Source organism: Equus asinus, chromosome 1 (genome assembly GCF_041296235.1).
Source record: "Equus asinus isolate D_3611 breed Donkey chromosome 1, EquAss-T2T_v2, whole genome shotgun sequence".
NCBI classification, from domain to species: Eukaryota; Metazoa; Chordata; class Mammalia; order Perissodactyla; family Equidae; genus Equus; species Equus asinus.
Genome location: NC_091790.1, coordinates 200,255,115 through 200,273,441, shown reverse-complemented (window position 1 = coordinate 200,273,441; position 18,327 = coordinate 200,255,115). Strand labels below are relative to the sequence as shown.

General features: G+C 38.7%; 1 protein-coding gene across 1 annotated transcript in view; it reads right to left on the bottom strand.

Moving 5' to 3' along the window:
* The window catches only part of CNTNAP2 (contactin associated protein 2), a 1,870,188-nt gene that overhangs the window by 275,297 nt on the left and 1,576,564 nt on the right, over positions 1–18,327 (bottom strand). The window lies entirely within an intron of this gene.

Below are 18,327 nucleotides of genomic sequence, written 5' to 3'. Positions count from 1 at the left end.
AAACAATCCATAGAAAGTTAAATATTGTTTGACTATTTTGAGAAACTTAAATTTTCTGGATTAAAAAAGCTCAAACTGTGAATTAAATAAAAAGCGTAGTTAAGATTACATTTTTAAAAGTATACAAATAGTGTATATTTTATATTTGGAATACAGAAAATCATAAAGAAGAAAATATAAATTTCCTATAAACTCACTCACAAGAAATAATCTGCTAACATTTTCATCATGTATCTTTCAGCTTCACGTAAAGATGTGTAAAAACATGTATTTGTAAAGCTCAGATAATTTGTATCAGTTTTCTACCATGACTTATTATTAAAATTATATCATTGTCATGTGTCCACGTAAATAGTCTTCAAAAACACTTTTATAGGCTTTATTTTCTAGGAAATGCCATTATATGGCTAGACTCAAATGCATTTAGGCATTTCTTCCTTTTTAGAAGGAGAGCTAAGTATCATTAATTCATATTTTCCACAATTGGGATGCAAAATTTATTAAAAAACTTGTGTGTAATTAATATATAATTATTTCCTTGGGGTATGATTTTAGAAGTAAAAATCTTTATTCAAGAACTACAAATATTTTAAAAATTATTGATCTGTTTTGCAAAATTCCTTGTCAGAAATGTCCTATTATTTTTTGTTTATTAAATGAAAACAAAGGCAAAATTTTACCAATTTCAGTGACAATAAAATATCATATTTACTGAACAATTCTGGATCTTCGTTTGTGACCTGGTTGCTCATTATCTTTTTGATATACTGTTTGATGTTGAGTTTTAAAAGTTTTAAAAAACATATTACATATATGACATGTGTCAATATATTTTTCAAGCTTGCTTTGTTTTAATTTGCTGATATTTCATTAGCTACATGAAATTTTAATTGTTATGTATTCACACCTATCAATTTTCCTTTGTCTTTATGCTTATAAGGATTTTTTTCATTTAGAGATCAGAAAAATACTCAATTACTTTTACTATCATTTTTCGAGGTATCCTTTTACTTTAACTATTGAATTCTTTACTTTCTTGGAATTTATTTTAGCAACTAATATGAGGTAGAAACTTAATTTTTTATTTTATTTTATTTTTTTGCTGGAAAAGATTTGCCCTGAGCTAACATTTGTTGCCAATCTTCCTCTTTTCTTTTTCCTCCCCAAAGCCCCCGTGCATAGCTGCATATTTTAGTTGTAAGTCCTTCTAGTTCTTCTACGTGAGCCACTACCACAGCATGGCTACTGACAGACGAATGGCATGGTTTCATGACCGGGAACTGAACCCGGGCCGCTGGAGTAGACCGTGCTGAACTTTAACCACTAGGCCATCAGGGCTGGCTTAGAAACTTAGTTTTTTAAAACAAAACTCATACAGTTTTCTTAGCACAATTTGCCTTCTTTCCCCACTGTTTTGAATTGCCTGCTTTAGTATGTACTAATTCTTAAACAGTATTTTAACATTCTAATCAGTTCCAGTGATTCTTTTGTTTATTCCTGCACTAGTGACATATTGTTTTCATTATGATAGCTGTACATTTCACTTTAACATCATCTGGTGCAAAGTTCGTGTTTTTATTTCAATGGCAATCTTTAAAAAAAAAACAATGGACACATACTGTGTATCTTCAGGATGGCTACTTCACAAGCAAGTTATGCCAGGACACGAGTGTTGTCTCTCAACAATAGTCTTCTATGCTTGGATATTACAAGTTGAAACAGAAGCAGATGGCTTACATAAATACATTATAGAACTATTCCAGAGAAATTATATTATTAGAATATTTTCTGCATTTTGATTCAAATTATAAATACTAATTAATTAAAATTCATTAATGTTATAGCATGTGATGAAATATGTAACATCTCCTTGAAACGTACTCATGTTGGCCAAGATAAGAACAATCACATTTAAATACAATTATTCATTACCATATATCTGAATTTGAAAATGAAAACCAGAAGAGAAAAAGGTGGCTTGCTCCTGAAAGCTGTCCATTAAGATTTCTAGCAAGTAAAAAAGAAATTAATAAAGAAGGAAGGAGAGGGAAGCCTTAGAATTGGAGTCAGACGAAGTTTTGTTGTTGGAATTTGTTCTCGGGCAGGATGGCCTCTAGAGATCGAACTGTTCAGAGGTGTAAGAACTTGAATTCCAGGCAATAACAGAACCACCTAAACTAGCTTGTCACGTCAGGTGGCCAGAGAGGCACAGTGGCAAGTCAACTAGGAAACCAGATGAAAAGAACGACGTTAAGAGCTTATCACCCTTGAGGGCAAAACAGGGATGAATGAGAAACCAGGATAGTATATGAAACAATGCCAAGGTAAATGTTACAACTTAAAGATATTATAACATATAAATTGCTTACTGCATGTGATTAGATGTAGACTACATATACGGGTAGGACAGTCGTCTCCCACCATCAGTGGGGGTTTGGTTCCAGGACTCCTGCAGATAGCAGAATCCGCAAATGCTCAAGTCCCTGAGTCGGCCCTCCATATACGTGGGTTTCACACCCGCTGATTCAACCAAGTGTGGAGCAGAAATATCGGAAATGTAGTACACAGTCCGCGGTTGGTTGAATCCACCGAGAGCTGACTGTACTACAATTGCTCAGCGGTAAAACAGATTTGGCACTCCATATGGTTAATTAAATTACAAGTGCTGTGTTTGGGTAACTAATATTGAAGGAGCGTATTAGAGGATGGAAAGGGTCTTGTCCACTAATCCAGTATCTAACTTTGATCACAATCTATTGCAATCACTTACATATTTTCACACATAATTTCCAACAGTATACCATCGTCATTCATAAAAATTACTGTTTATGATTGGTGATTTTACAAGGACAATAGTATCAAACATTTTACCACTTTGTGAGAAATTGGATACATCTTATTTCTGAATCTTATAACGTATGAACCGTTTATCTGCTGAGTTATTTGACATGGTTGGCCTTGCATTACTGCTATTTGTGTGATCATGTAATTGTTTTATTTCCCCTTCTTTGCAGTCCCTCTAGTGTTTATTATGGGTTTGTAAACATGCTAGCCACTCAATAAATATTTGCTGAAATTTATTCTTCCTTTAAAATGTTTCTTGAATCATTTAATTTTCCTTCTGATTCATGCTGCCCCCATGGTCCATCACTCATCCTTCCTCATCCCTCCTGCCTAGATTGCAGGAGGAGTTGCCTAACTAGCCTCATCCTTTCTGGCTCTCCTGGCTCCAGGGATCTGATAAGGAGGGATGTTGGCTTGATTGGTGATGACTCACAAGAAATTGACGGATAATAAGTATTAGGTATTAAGGACTCCAACTACCAAATTTAATAAATCAGAACAGCTATCTCTATAACAGTGTCACTGTTCTTTCTTACTCATCTACCCCACATGCCTTCTTGAGGAGGGGAGAAAGGAATAGAGTGCAGCTAGAATACCGGGCTCAGGTATAATTCTGGATATGCCCAGGGTAATACAGCAGGTAAGTGAATATTTTCAATTGCTAGAAATTGAGGAAATTTCTAATTAGAAGATGTAAATCCTCAGATGAATAACTGAGAACATTTCTTCTCAACCAGCTTCTACAACTATTTCCCATTTTTCGTAATATGAATCTTTTGGTTCATTCAGATCCATTTCTTTACTCTCCTTTGAACATATTCTTGATGATCCTCTCCAACTAAAATGTCTTCTCTTTCCAAATTAAGTTCCACATCTTCCACAGTGTCTTCAAAGATCATGTCAGCTTACAATGTTGTTTCCATCAGAGCCTCCAAAAGGAAGTATTTTTGGAACTGTACAATTCATGTTTATTCAACATACTACTCTGATATATTATTTAATACTCAAGTGCTTATCTCATAACTTTCCTTAGTCCTTCTAACTTCTCACTGGGAAAGACCATACCTTGTAAACCCCATACCATTCATAAAACCTAATAAATCACCATTATGCACTTGCAGGTCCTAAGTTAATATTAATATAATAGAATTAAATGCCCTCAAGAGGAAGATTAACTGATTTTGTTTACCAAAATAATGCCTAATTTAGAGACTGTTTCTTGATTCTTTACATATCCTGTAGAAAATTTGTTCTTTCTATGTGATACCATGATACACTTACGAAAATTGGTCACATTACTCTGTGGTGACATCTCACTATATAGAACAAGGGGACACTGCTGTCTAGATGAGGATTTGAAGTCCAGAGGGTAGAATTGACTTTGTTGGTGGTCCCCAAATTAATAAGATGTTGCAGCAGCCTAAGTCATTAGTAAGTAGGAATTTACCAATTGTTAATTTTCATTTACAATTTTATGAAATTTATTACATAATTTTAGCTTCAGAATAAACATGATGACAATATTTTCCATACTCTCTCCTTCCGATAGTCCATGATATAATTTAGTGCAGTAGATTATCATGGGTTTTGGTATCTGTTACTTACTAGTCCTGTGGCTCTGAACCTCAGCTTCCTTGTTTCACTATAGGTATGTTAAGAACACCTAAATAGCAGGACAGTTGTGAAGGTTAAATAAGATAATGTATATAACAAGCTCTCAATAGAAGGTATCCATGACAATTATGACGTTTTTTGGTTATATTTCTGCACATTTGTAAGTATCTTTTGAAGCGTATCGAGTGATATAAAGAACATTATTCTTACAGTGTAATTACTGCTATTTTCTGTTTTTAAGAGGAAATTAACTCTTATGAACACCTACAATTTGCAAGGCATAATGAGATGAACTTTCATATGCTACCTAATTCAAATTGCAAGGTAGGTTTTTAAAGAGGTACCTTTGCCTGGAGACAAGTTGCCCGGGTTCAAAATCCTGGCCCTGCCACTTACTAGCTGTGTGTCCTTGAGAACATCACTTACCTACTCTGTGACTTTGTTCCTTTCTTTTTCCTACAAGATGCCAAGAAGAACAGGAGTGCTGAAAGGGCTTAATATGTGTAAGGCATTTGGCACAGTGCCACAGGAGACACTCAGTAAATTCTGGCTACTATTTAGCTCTTGTTTTATAGACTAGAATACTGAAGCTCAGTTTCCTCAGCTAAAGTAACATAAGTAGTATGCTATTAGTTGGCTGAGTTAGATCTGAACTCAGATCTCTGTGGATTTAAATCTTGTGCTCTTTTCATTTCTACTGTGCTGTCATCTTATGCTTTTTGTTTGTTTGGTTTGATTTTTTTTAATATAATGAGTTTACCATGAATCATTTTCATGTCTCTTTTGCAAGCTCAAGTGAAACATATTTTTAGCCATATAAGACATGAAAAATACCTTATGAATTATAAAGTCAAATATGCCACTGAGCAGTCAAATATGCTCCCCTGTGTAACCACTTAAAAGGGGTTATGACTATATCTAGACAATTCTTTAGAAAATTATCCTTGGGCATCCAAAATAAGTGCTTACCTGGCTCTGTCAAAGGGATATCGGTGAAGATTGGTTGTGCAGACACTTCAAGGAAGGAAGGAATAATGAGCACCATGCTCTCAATGGCACGAGGAGACAGACAAAGCAAAACAGGAACATCAGGGACTGCCCGGGCACATTTTGGTGCAGACCAGGTGCCTCCTTATTTGTTTAACCAGCAATTACACAGGAAGAAAGGGAAACACAGGCAAAGAAGTAGAAATCTTTGGGCTGAAAATCATCTCCTAAGTACAAAGCAGCCAAAAAAACCCCCGATTTCTTCTCCTTTGTAAGACATCCATATTATAGTTAAGGCAATAGGCAATGATTTTTCTGTAACTCACCAATCAAAGCTTTAGCTTGACAGGTGAAAGCGAGTGCCATACAAGGAGTAGCTTTCAGCAAATTGAAGACACAAAGGAAAATGAAGGGGCCTCCTGTGGGTTTCTTATATCAAATATATGTGTTTTCTTCTTGGGAAGTCTTGTAAAAATCAATGTCTTTGTTAGGTCCATTTATCACAGCACATGATTTTATAATGGTTAATAATAAGGGAATCAGAGGTGTGCTGATTATTTGCCTTCCTGGGGGTAATTGTCAAACAGCCTTTATGTGCTTTGCAAGGGCTGTAAAATGGTTTAGCAACATGTTTAATTCTGAGTTGGTGACATTGTGACTCACTGGGAGGTGGCAAGGTATTAGGCTGATGGAATATGTATCACGTCAAAATGTCAGAGAGATAGTGTCAAACCATAAATAGATGCTTTTAGCAGGTAAAGTCTTGCATTGAAGCTGATATTTAGAATTGTCTAGAGAGCATAATTTTGCATAATTCTCAGTAATAATTTACAGAACTTTTGTGTGATGTATGAATAGCAATGTGCTGGAGACCAAGATGCTTACATCTTGGATAGGGAACGATCACATTTTTGAGACTGTTCTTGGTGTAAATTCATTCACTGCTCCTTGCTTTCCAGAATGTAAAAGTGGGGGTTTAAGCATTTTTCAAAACATAGTGACTATACTTGTTTAATTTGGGGCAGAGGGAAATGGATGTGTATTATGCAGTCGTATTGAAGATGCTGGAAACGGATGAGGTAAACTGCATCCAGCCTGGGATAAGAGGGGAACAATCAGTGAGGCCGAGTGTGGATAATGAATACCCAAGAGGTGGTGCGCTCTAGTGCCTGTGAAAAGCAGCAAACAAATAAGTTTGGTGGAGTACTTACGAGCGGGCATAAAACAGAAAGGATAAAGGAGAACAGGGGAAAGATCCAAGCTAATAGAACCTGGCTGCACACAGGAGCAGGGCCTTTACCGTCATGTAGGAGACAGCACTTCCAGAAGCAGCACTGTGTCTGTCCTTGGGGGAGAGACAGGGGGCCATGATGTCAGCATACTTAGAATAGAAGTCAAAGGCAAGACTGAGAGTTAAGAAGAAATCAGGCAACGACTCCTCATCTCCCCCTGCCCTCGACCCCTGGCGACCCACATTCTACTATCTGCTTCTATGGATTTAAGTATTTAGACACCTCATGTCAGTAGCTGTTGTTTAAGGGGTATAGCATTTCACTTTTGCAAGATGAAAACGTTCTGGCGCTCTGTTGCATGACAATGTGCGTATACTCATATGCACTACCGAACTATACACTTAAAAATGGTTAAGATGGTAAATTTTATGTTGTGTGTTTTTTTTCAAACAACGATTAAAAATTCTTTTACAAAAGAAATCAGACAAAATGATAGGCGGCAGCTGTGATGGCTTTTTGTTTCCTGAGCTGATCTCGCCACATTCCGAGTACCAGCACGTGGCCTGGCGCTTGGCTTGACAAAGTTTGACTGCAGGAATACACTTCTGAGTGAAGGATGGATTGCAGCTCACTCCAGAACGTCTATATAGGAGGACTTCTCAAGGTACACTCTAGAGTCTAGGGGGATAATTTTTAATTGTATATATTCAGCAGGGGTTCTATCTCATTCTACCTATTCAACCTTGGCACTTAGTATAACACTTTGTCAAAGGGGGGTTCTCAATAAGTGCTGACTTGAGATGTTTTGCAATGAACTATTTGAAACTGTACTAACGATATTCCTCGGTCAAATACAGACCGTATTCTGAGATTCCTCATAATCTAGGTTTAGTTGTGCATTTGCCTGACTTTGTGGAACTATAACCTGATACAAAGAAAAAAACATAGGAAATACCACAGAGAATATTACATTTTAGGAAAAATTTTTACCCTCTAGATTTTTCCCTATTGGGTAGTGGCAGCAAAAGCAGGCTCCAGATTAATCTAGAGTTGGGATGTCACGGTTCTCTCTTCTTCTCCACTCCAAATAGGCTCCATGTTTGTGGTCCACCGTAGCTTTTCACGTCTTTAGAGTGGTGCCCTATTAAAGCTCAATGTTGTTTCCTCTCTAGCCACATCTGTGTACATATAAGGGTTAACCTTTGCATTCAGGGTTTGGAGCTTGCTGTCACACTGCATCAGCTCTGTTTCCCGTTAATTGCAGTTGTGGATTTGCCTTCTCTGCAAGGTGCCTTTTCTGAAAGGCCAATATTTATTTGCCTGGAATTGCTCAGGGGTTGGCTTGCCTGTAAGCTTGGTAATTGGCTAAATAAGTATGCCCGTTCCTTCCAACTGGAGGATAATCATAGTAGTGTCAATCTTGTTTTCAGATGGGTAGTAAAGACAGGCCAGTGGGCCTGGGCAGAGTCACATGCTGTCATAGAAGCTCGGCTTATTTAGGAATTACTTCTACTTATTCATGTCTTATATCTAGAAACCATGAACAGAAGTCATGGCGGAAAGTGGAAGTCCAGAACGCACAATTACCAGAAATTGTTAGGTATGCTTCTATCTTTCTTTCTCTCGTGCTTATCATGAGCCAATTCAGGACCTAATGGCAGTGCAAAGAAAGACCAGAACTGAGAGCAAATGAGAAATTACTTCTTTTTTTTAAAAAAAAAATTGCTCACTTTTCATTAGCCTTCCCTCCACCCCAAGAGTTGTTCTCATCTCCACACACTTTACATATTCTCCACACCTAGACTGGGAGATTTTTGGGGACAGGAACAGGGTTCCTTGTATAAAGTCAAATCCAAATTTGTTGATTAAATGAATAGACAAATGCATGAAATTTGGTGTGTGTGTGTGTGTGCTCACACTGCATGCACGTGTGTGTGTATTTTAGGGAAGGGCTGGGTTGTGTGGGAGGGTTTATAGAGAGGGCAGGCACGCAGTCAACAACTCTTTGAACAGTTTTCAAATATTGTTCTTAATCCTGGCTGCATATTCAAATCACCTAGAAAGTTAAAAAATACTGATCCTGGGGCCCTATTCCAGACCAATTAAGTCAGAATATCGAAGGGTGGATGCTGGGAATAGCAATGACATATAATGAAGTTTCATTTGAGGTAATTTTCTGCTTTTTCTTTACGGCTTTCTGGAAGACAGTGGCTCCATAGTTCCAAGCTCATCTTGAGCATGCGTTATTTTTCAGTTAGTTTGGAAAGTTAGAGCATTATCATTTTAATGCCTTTGCTCATTTTGGAGGATTTTTCATTTATTTGTCTTATTTCTGTTTCCCCAAAGCTTATTTTGGGCACATGGTTTCATTTTAGAAATTCAAACGTTTGCCTTAAGCTACATGTGAATTCAAAGAGCAACAAGTGAATTTTAAGTAGGTGAAACCTCAGGAGAAGGAGCTGACATCTGAAGCCAAAACTAAGAAGTCCTTATTTATACGAGGTTGGATCTCCGGCCAATTTAGAGAGAGAAGGGATAGTTTTGTTTATGCCCGAGGAACAAAGCCGCTTTGGTAGAAAGAGCAGAGAATCCTCCTTAACCAAGCTTCCGTTTAGTAATTCAGGAAGCAGCCACGACAGTAAGATATTTTTGAATCAGTTTTTGAGCAAACATGTTAGAAATGAAAGTGATCTTGCATCCTGGTGCTTTGGCATCTCTGAAACTTCAGAGGAGAGAGACCCTAACAGTGCTTGTGTGTGACCACTGGAGGTGATGTGTGCACGAGAGCTGCTTATACTGCAAAAGGCAATACAAACATTGACTTCTAAGTATCCTTACGTTTTCATTATGTCCCTGATTTCCAGTGGGTGTCATGTGATGATGGGCACAGAGTGTGAAACTGGGGGCCAGAAACCCTAGCTATCAGTACTGGCCAAGCCTCTGATTGGCCACATGGCCTTGAGGACAATCACTTATATCTCTTTGGTGCTCAGTTGCCTTCTTGGATCAAATGGAGTCAGCTCTAGATACTTATTCATCCTGCTTAATGGGGTTGCTGTGAGTGTCAAATGGAATCACAGAAAACACTCTTAAGCTCTTATATAAATCAAATTAAAGAAACATTTAATGAGTACCAAACACAAGGTTAAACTCTCAGGATACAAGGAAATTATGAGATGCTCCTTGATTCTCTTCAACAGTTTATCATTTGGAGAGGGAGATGCATACCAAAGAAAGTATGACTGTGAGAACGCTCTAATAATGGCACAATGAAGATGCTGTGGGAATGTTAAGGAAGAGGAAGCAATGGCTTCTGATGGCATGAGAGGTGGCACAGGAGGGTATTGGAGAGGTTTCATAGGTTTCCAGATACTTGAACTGAGTCCTGAAGGATCAGAGAGTTTAAACTCTCAGAGGGCACTTGGAAAATACGCAGACGAATGAAATGCATGGAGTGTTCAAGGGGGTCCTAATGATCTGCAGAGTCTGGTGTCTGGGGTTCAACTGAAACAATGATAGGTTGAGGCCTCAGACTATGAACTGCCTTTGAAGATCATGCCCTGTGCCTTGGATGGTGTTTTGTAGCTAAGAAGAAGATATGAAAAGGTTTTGACTAGAGAATAACACAATTGTCTTCATATACGTGAACTAAAATGATCCCTTGGGTCTATGAGGACAGACTAATTTCTACACTCCTGTTTCCCTAAGTATATTTTGAAGTCCTTAAAATTGCCTTTATATTTCAATGCAGCTTTCCTGGGAGTTGGAGCACAAGTAGCTAGACTTGGAGTTCACTGAGTTGAATAATAATTGTGTTCATTTCGTATCACTGATTTAGATGTAACTCATGAAAATTTACTAGAACCCCAGAGTAGTAATAGGTGGGCAACTTGGAAAGATTTCCAGTTAACACAGTGGAGACTGATACAGACACGTGAGATTTTAGGGAAGTTGTTTTAGAGGAAAAGATTTTTCAGGAAGGGCACACGCAAATGTACGCATACAGCAGTTACCTCCCTTTCAAGCCAGACACTGATTGCTAGATGTTGGTTCTGGTGTGCTGAATGCCAAGTTTCCTTAATTCTGAAGTGGGGAGGAGAGAACAAGGTCCAGAGAGTCTGATACACATAATATCTGCCTTATAATTTCCTCCCACCATATCAAGACAGGGCCATAAGGCTGCTCCTTTTAACCCACCTCTACACACTAAGGCTGCCATTTTGGATGGATTGTAATTTGAGGTGATAGGGGAGGAGAAGGCCAGATATAAGGGACTTCTGTTTCTGAACACTCACCAGACAAAGCCTTAGTAATGCCTGCAAATATTCAAATATCTGAGTGCTACACCATCAATCTTTAAAAATAACCATCAGTGGACCACATTGGATGTCAAACTTGAAAAAAATTTTTCAAGAGAAAAATAAAGCCCCAGTCAAACTTTCTAGGCTAAATTTTTTTTTTAAAAATCCAGTAAATCATCTCAAAATAGCTCTTCTAAATTTGAGGGAAAAAAAGGTGATCAGAATTATTACCACTTATTCTTACTTTGTGGCTACTAGGTTTCGGATAGGTCATATTTATATCTAAAAATACACAAAGTTGACTTTATGTGTCCTGTATGTTTACTCTGTGGAACTTTTGAACCCCTTAATCAAAATTTATACCCATTTTATAGTGATAGGTAGTCGTAGAAACAAAATTGTACTAGAAATTAGGAATCTGCACTCTAAATCTAATTCTGCAGCTAATATATGATTATGGGAAAATCATACAACTGCTAATGAGGACATTAGATTGGGTGATTCCAAATTTACTTTAAATTTCAAGCTTTTCTAATCTCTAACATGGATGCTGTACATCAGATATTCTACCATTTGAGATTCATTCGCTTTTTTTCTACATCAACATGACATATGTAGATTTCTCATCTACACTAAAGTGTCTTATTTTGACTCCTTTGCTAATAGTGGTATCAGGGGCAGGAAAGTCAGCGTGGCTCACTTGAGAGAAGTTTTCTTCTGGTTCCTGCTTTATCTCTGTTTATTCTAGCTTTAAAAATGTTTCTTCTTTTTTCTTCCCCAATCATAGTGAATGCTTTTCTCTAACGTTTGGTAATCCTTGGCTATCTGTTTCCCCATGAAAGATTTCTCTAATTTCCCATTTGGCAGGAGCATAGGGGAAGGGGTAATGTAAGAGGTAATTTGTTTGGCTGCTGGTTTCCTGGAAGTGAAGGAGACTTATATGGGCTTTCACTAAATCCCCTAATTTTCAGCTGGCTCTGGTATCCCTAAGATTTGGGTCTCCCTATTCAGATTTTTCAAGTTTTAACAATCCCATCTTCTGAGGGGAAGCTTAGCTACCTGGTTAGGTGAGGATGAGAAGATGTTGGGCATCTGAGAGTTCTGCATGCTCACCTTCCACTAGCCCTCTGTTCAGCTTCTGTCTGTGCTCTGCCTTCAAACTACCCAGTATCCCATGTCAGGAGCCTTCAGGCGAGAAAGCCAATGGATTCCTTTTTCATAACCCCTTCTGGAGGCTCTTTTGCCATGGTTCCCTCAACCCTGCTAAATCAATTACTTCTCCTACCTCAGTTTTCCATCTTCCTAAAATGGGTTGAAATCCCTCATCTGCTTAATTTTGTCCTTGTGAGTTTATAGGGTTTTTTTTTAAAAAAACATTTTTACTATCTTTTTAATGGAGGCTGCCAAGGGAGTAAACTCAAACAGATGTAGGCCATCCACTATCTTTAAGTCAAAGTCTTTGTGTGTGTGTGTGTGTGTGTGCACACACTATTAAAATCTGATATTATGCAATCTGATATAATTAATGGAGAAATTAATGACTAAAACAAACAAAACATGTTAAGGTTTCATTCTAATTTTTAAAACCAATATATATATTTTAAAATCTAACGGGTTAAAACATTTTGAGAAGCAGACATCCCAGAGCAATATTGTCTTGTTCAAGACCTTAGTGGTATAAATGTCTCTCTAGACATTGGTGTGGAGGAGGAAGAAAGACTGAGGGAAACAGAGCTGCCTTCTCAACTCTGAAGAATTCCTCATTTTATCCTATTATAATGTATGTAGACTTTAAATTCTTTTAGTAATGAGACAGAGAGGGGAAGGAAGGTTGGCACGAAACAGATACAGACATGAAGATTACCTCAGTTGTAGCAGTTCTGGACCATATAACTTTTTATGTATGAGCCATCATTAGGTCTGTGGCTGGGCATCATTCTAGGCCACTAGAGAGCTTGGTCAATGGGAGGGTCACCAAGCGTGGAACTTGGCTGACATCCTTCATTGGGCCACCATGTGCCTGCCATGAATACATGGACTAAAACAGAGCAAAACGATGGAAATGAACCAAGGGTCAAACTTTTGGGCCAGCAATATGGGATCTCATTAAGTATCGTTAAAGATTGTTAAAGAGGCATCTGCCAGAGCAAGGCAAAATGGTCATTAACATAAGAAATCCCTAACACTGGAAGGCAGCCCCCATATCAGTGGGTGGGGAGAATGGCTCCTTAGTGGTTCTCTCCCCCGAGTGCTGCTGCTTCTGTGAGTTGGTTGCTGTTGGTCTAAGATGAGAAGGAAACAGAGGATGCAGGGTACTTCTTTGTTTTTGGAGCTGTTCTGCCAGTGAGGTGTCATGTTGGGATCCAGCTTGCCTCTCCTGAGTATGTCCTTCCAGATGTCACTTCTTCTCTAATCTTTGTTCAGCTGGCTCTTCTGCATTTCCTCCGACCTTGAGAGATCTGAACAGAGGAGCTGTGAATTCTCCAGTTACCTCTCACTTGGTCTCCAGTGCAGGAGCTCTCTCTGGCTGGCTTCTGTCCTCCGTCTCTTGCTGACCACATACATTGATGTTGTGATGTCAAGCTTCACGTAGGGCCCAGAGGGGCTGTTCAGGGCACCACCTGTGCCTGCTGGCTCATTATTTTCTCTGAACGTTAGCTTCCCAGTGGCCCCCATGGAAAGATCTTTTAGTGAGACTCAGATGGACTGTCAATGTCCCCCCAGACAGAGCCGTGTCCAGGGGCGGAGGAGGACAATGTAACCCACATTCCAGAACTTCTTTGCCAGGCAAATTTTCCCCAATGCCTAAGCCCCTCCTTAGCATTAAGTCAGATGCTTAGGGAGGCACAATAATTCTTTCAGGCCTCTCGGGAAACATCCAGGGCACCGCCGCTGCAGTAACACTGTTAGCATACACAGATGGGAAGCGATTTGTCGACTTGCAGCAATAAAGCCAGCAATGTTACCCTGGAGACCTGGAAGTGGTGAGTGATCTTCCCTAAGTAGCTAAGTTAGTTCCAGAGAGTGAGGTAGCCTTAGTGAATGCGAGTCTATTGTGACATTAGGAAGAAACAATTAATGTCCTCACGGCCTGAGTAAAAACACTGCCCTTTACTTCAGAGAGACAGAGTACAGCCAGTAAAAACAACAGAGAAGCACCCTGCAAACACAGGACCTGCAAATGCATCGTCCTTCCAGCAATCTCTGCCCGTGTTGGCCAGTAAAGCTATCGCCGGCTGCCACCACTGACCCTGGGCGGAGCACATCGCCATTTCTGCTTCCATTGAATGCTATTATTACTTCTATTAAGTATTATTAAATACCGTTTTTGCTTCTGTTTACAACTAATACTTCTAAGTAGTATTAATTCCATTTCTGCGTCTACTAAAGACTGAAGAAAATTTACGAGGTATATATAAGGTACAGAGAATCATGATACAGTGAACAGCTGCGTATCCGCCTAATTTTAGGAAAAAGAACCTCAGCATTACCCCAAAAGCCTCCTGTTGACCCAGGAGGTGTTAATATTCTCCTCGGCTTGATGAGACTTTAGATACGACTCTTTCTGATTCTAGGCCCCTAACTTCCCTTTTCTTAGAAAATTTAGGTCTTCTTCCTTGGCAGCCTCCATTAAAAAATGATAGTAAAGGAATAAAAAAATACTCTATAAACTCACAGGGACAATATAAACATCTGAGAAGACAAAAGGAGCAAACCTGTAACTGTAAATTCTCTCAGGTTCTTTGAGATGTCGACCTCCTACAACCTGGGACTGTCTTTCTCAAGGACCTGGGACACATTCCTTTGAAATGTAACCATCAAGAAAGATAGGGCCCCATCTCCTGGGCTCTGTTAGAGAGTAGGAGGCTAACTCCAAGGGCCACTTAGCAAACACAGGTTGGCCTCATCACAGTGACCTAAGATACTCCAGTACTTTCCACGAGCTTATCCCAGCGCTTAAAGGCCCTCCAGCCTGGGGTCATGCTGTTTATGAACTCTTTGAGTTGACTCTCTCTCTCTCTACTGCAACAATCTTGACTCTATCGCTCTAGCCTTGACTAAGGTCTTCCTTGACATTTTTAACAAGTGTCTGGTATAGGTTTTTCTTTTATGCTTGTGTGTCTGACCTGATCCTACCAGTTTCCTCCTGGCTCAGACGAAACTGCTCTCCCAGATTTGGGGTTTGTCATCCCTTTGATTTTCTTTACAGTTGATCACGTGTTGTAGCCCTAAACCATTTGATTGTTTAGTTTTTGTGTATTTTTAACTTCATATAAATGAAACTACACTGCATATTTCACATTAAGTTACAAGAATAAGCTTTACCACCTGCTGAAAAAGCACTAGATAAAGAAAACTGTTACCAAAGTAATCATGTTTTTCATAACTCTACAAATAAAGGAATGGGCCAAGAGCCACAAAAACTAAAAATATCAAAAAAAATTAGAGACTTCCTAATCCTCTAAATCTCACTGTAATTCTATTTTCTTCAAGCATATATTATTCATTGACATTGAATTTCCGCATCATGTATATTCAGTGGTGCCCATTGGTAGACAACTGCAACCATCAAAGATAATCAACTTTTCTTTAACTTTATATTTTAAGAGAAAAAATAATGACATATTAAGCAAATGAACAATTCTCCTCTTTTAATTGTATTCCAATATTTTCCCAATGTAGCAATACAATATGCACAATGATTAAGAAACTCTAATTGCCATTCTAGTTTCTGATTTCACTGAGGCCCAACTGTCAAATCTTTGTTGATGACACAGAATAATTCAAATTAGAGAAGTATAAAGAGGATTAAGAAAAACTCCAGGAGGACCAGCAGGACTTGCTAATTGGGCTGGGCTGTAGCAGCTGGAAAGCAACACAGGCAAGCACAAAGCCTTAGACTAGAACTTGGAAGGTGCTATTTCCCTGGCACACTCTGATGGGCTGGAAGTTAAAGGCCATTCACCAAGTGTCTGTCCTATGAGGACTGCCAATCAAAAGGTATTATGATATTAAGGGTACATCCACTCTAGGATGCAAAAATAATTCCAAACACTTAGAACTTCTTCCTCTTCCTCCCTACCACAACTCTGCCAAATGTAAAACAGCACCGCCAATATTCCTTGGGGATTATTTGCAGATAATTGGTCTCATTTTCATAGTTTGGTCACTGAGCAACTTCTCAACTTTTATCATCAAGCAATTGGATAGTCTACACAGCACTACTCAAAATTTATTCTACAAGTGTATACTTGGGATAAAATATGACCATGCATTCCTCGAAATTACAGTCAGCTTGGGTATTACATTTGCATATTTAAAATTGTAATTAAAATATAGTATAGATGCTGGACTGATATTTATGGAAGCCATCAACTGCAAGTGGGAACAGTATCTCCATTGACCCCAAAGAGTTTTTAGAGTGTGTAAGTAGAGAGAATATTGTTATGTATTTTCATTTCAACAGCCATGTAACTGTTCTCTCTAGCTGTTGCAACATTAGTATTTTTTTGCAACTTCCTTCATATCTCCAGAGTGTCCCAGCTGGAAGCCAAAGCTATACATTTTCTGCAAGTATAACCAGAGAGATTCATACCTATCGTTGGGGGCAATTAGCAAACTCTGCAAAAGAAAAAGAATTCCCATATTTTTCACAGCATAATGCCTCTAAGGCTAATTAGAATATTCCTTATTATAGCTGCTTTTCTAGCTACTTGGTGAAATTTATAACTGACATTAAGTATAGAACTATGGAGTTGCACATGTGTTTATTTTGCTGAACTTACCATTACTTGACTAGAATAATCAAAAGAGAAAATTTACAAATGTAGTAAATGGAATGACAAAAACCCACTCAAATTAACACCTGCTAAAAGAGTGTGTGGCCCAAAAGGGGATCCACATCTTCTTGGCAGAGCACAATCTTTCTCAATGGCTGCCTGTCCATGGAGTGTTATTGAGGGTGGGAGAGTGTGGAAAGTGACTCCTGTGATTAATGTAACATTATCATTGCCATTTTGGGCTCAGCAAAGTCAAGCGTTCTGGAAGCTGCAAGGACCCAGATTACTTGTTTCAGCTACAGCAGGAAATTATAGCTACTGTAATTTTCAGTTTCTGTCAATTGTTTTAGGCTGTTAATCCTGTCAAGGCTATGAAATACTTTCTTCTTTATTTACGGATGGTTGCATGCATAACCAAAACAAACATCCTTATCTACAAAAGGAAATCATGAAATTAAGTCAGTGTTTCCCAAACTTGCTTGATGATACGATTAATTGGGATGTTTGTTAAAAATATAGATTCTCTCATCTCTGCAAAGATTCTGATTCAACTGTTTGGAGTAGAGATTAAGAATCTGTATTTTAACAAGTTCCTGGCAAATGTTTTTATTTGATGGGTGGGAAAATAAGGGACTAAGTAACCCCCGTAATCTCTTCCAGTTGTAACATTGCATGAATGTATAATCATTGTCCTTACCAGATGCCACCTTAAAGCAAACAAGAACAAAACTTTTTCTTGATTAATAAACAGATTGCCAAAAAAATTGGTAGACTGGATTTGAGAGAAAAAAGATTGAGGAAAAAATCCAGAGAGCTGAGAAAGCCTAAAAGTGCTACATAGATTTTATGGCCTAAACTTTTCACCCAGTTACCATGACAACCTCCATGTATGCTGTAATGTAGAGAAAATTAGATATTAACCTGGATAGGCCTTCGGAGAGAGATCTTTCAGACAGTGCTGATTTAGGCTGTTTGTGGCCCACACGCCTAATGTTCTCACCAGTTCTTCTAGTGGGCCTTGCTAAGATCTGAAAACTCTTGCTTTTCTCACAGAGTCGGGTAAAAACCCAGAGAGAAAATTAGGGCTGGAGTGACATTTCTTAGTCCCAAGCCCCTTGGTTAGTAACTGCTCCATGCTTTGCATCAAAGCCCCTACTAATCCCTTGAGAAAGCTCAAGGAACAGCGGATGCTGCCTCTGCTCAGAGGATGTGTTTTGACAGTAATGGTGCGGGAGGGGGTTGTTGTGGGTTTCGAATAGTCACCCGACAGTTGGTTTTGCTGACATGTTTAGCTTTTGGTAACCCTCAGGTCCTGCTCTACAGTCATTTTCACAAATGGAATCTTGCTGGCCTCTAGAAAGATGATTAGGGTTCTAAGTTTGATTGGCATGTAGCAGTTTTAAACGGTAGTCTTACCGAATTTCAGAGCTACGTGTGGGGTGGGAGGGTGTCTTGTCCAAACTCTGTATTTTAAAAATGAGGACTTTAAAGCCCAGAGAATGTAAGGACTAACTTTCCCAAAGAGCAGAGACTGGCAGAGATAGGATGAAAACCCTATTTACTCTGGAC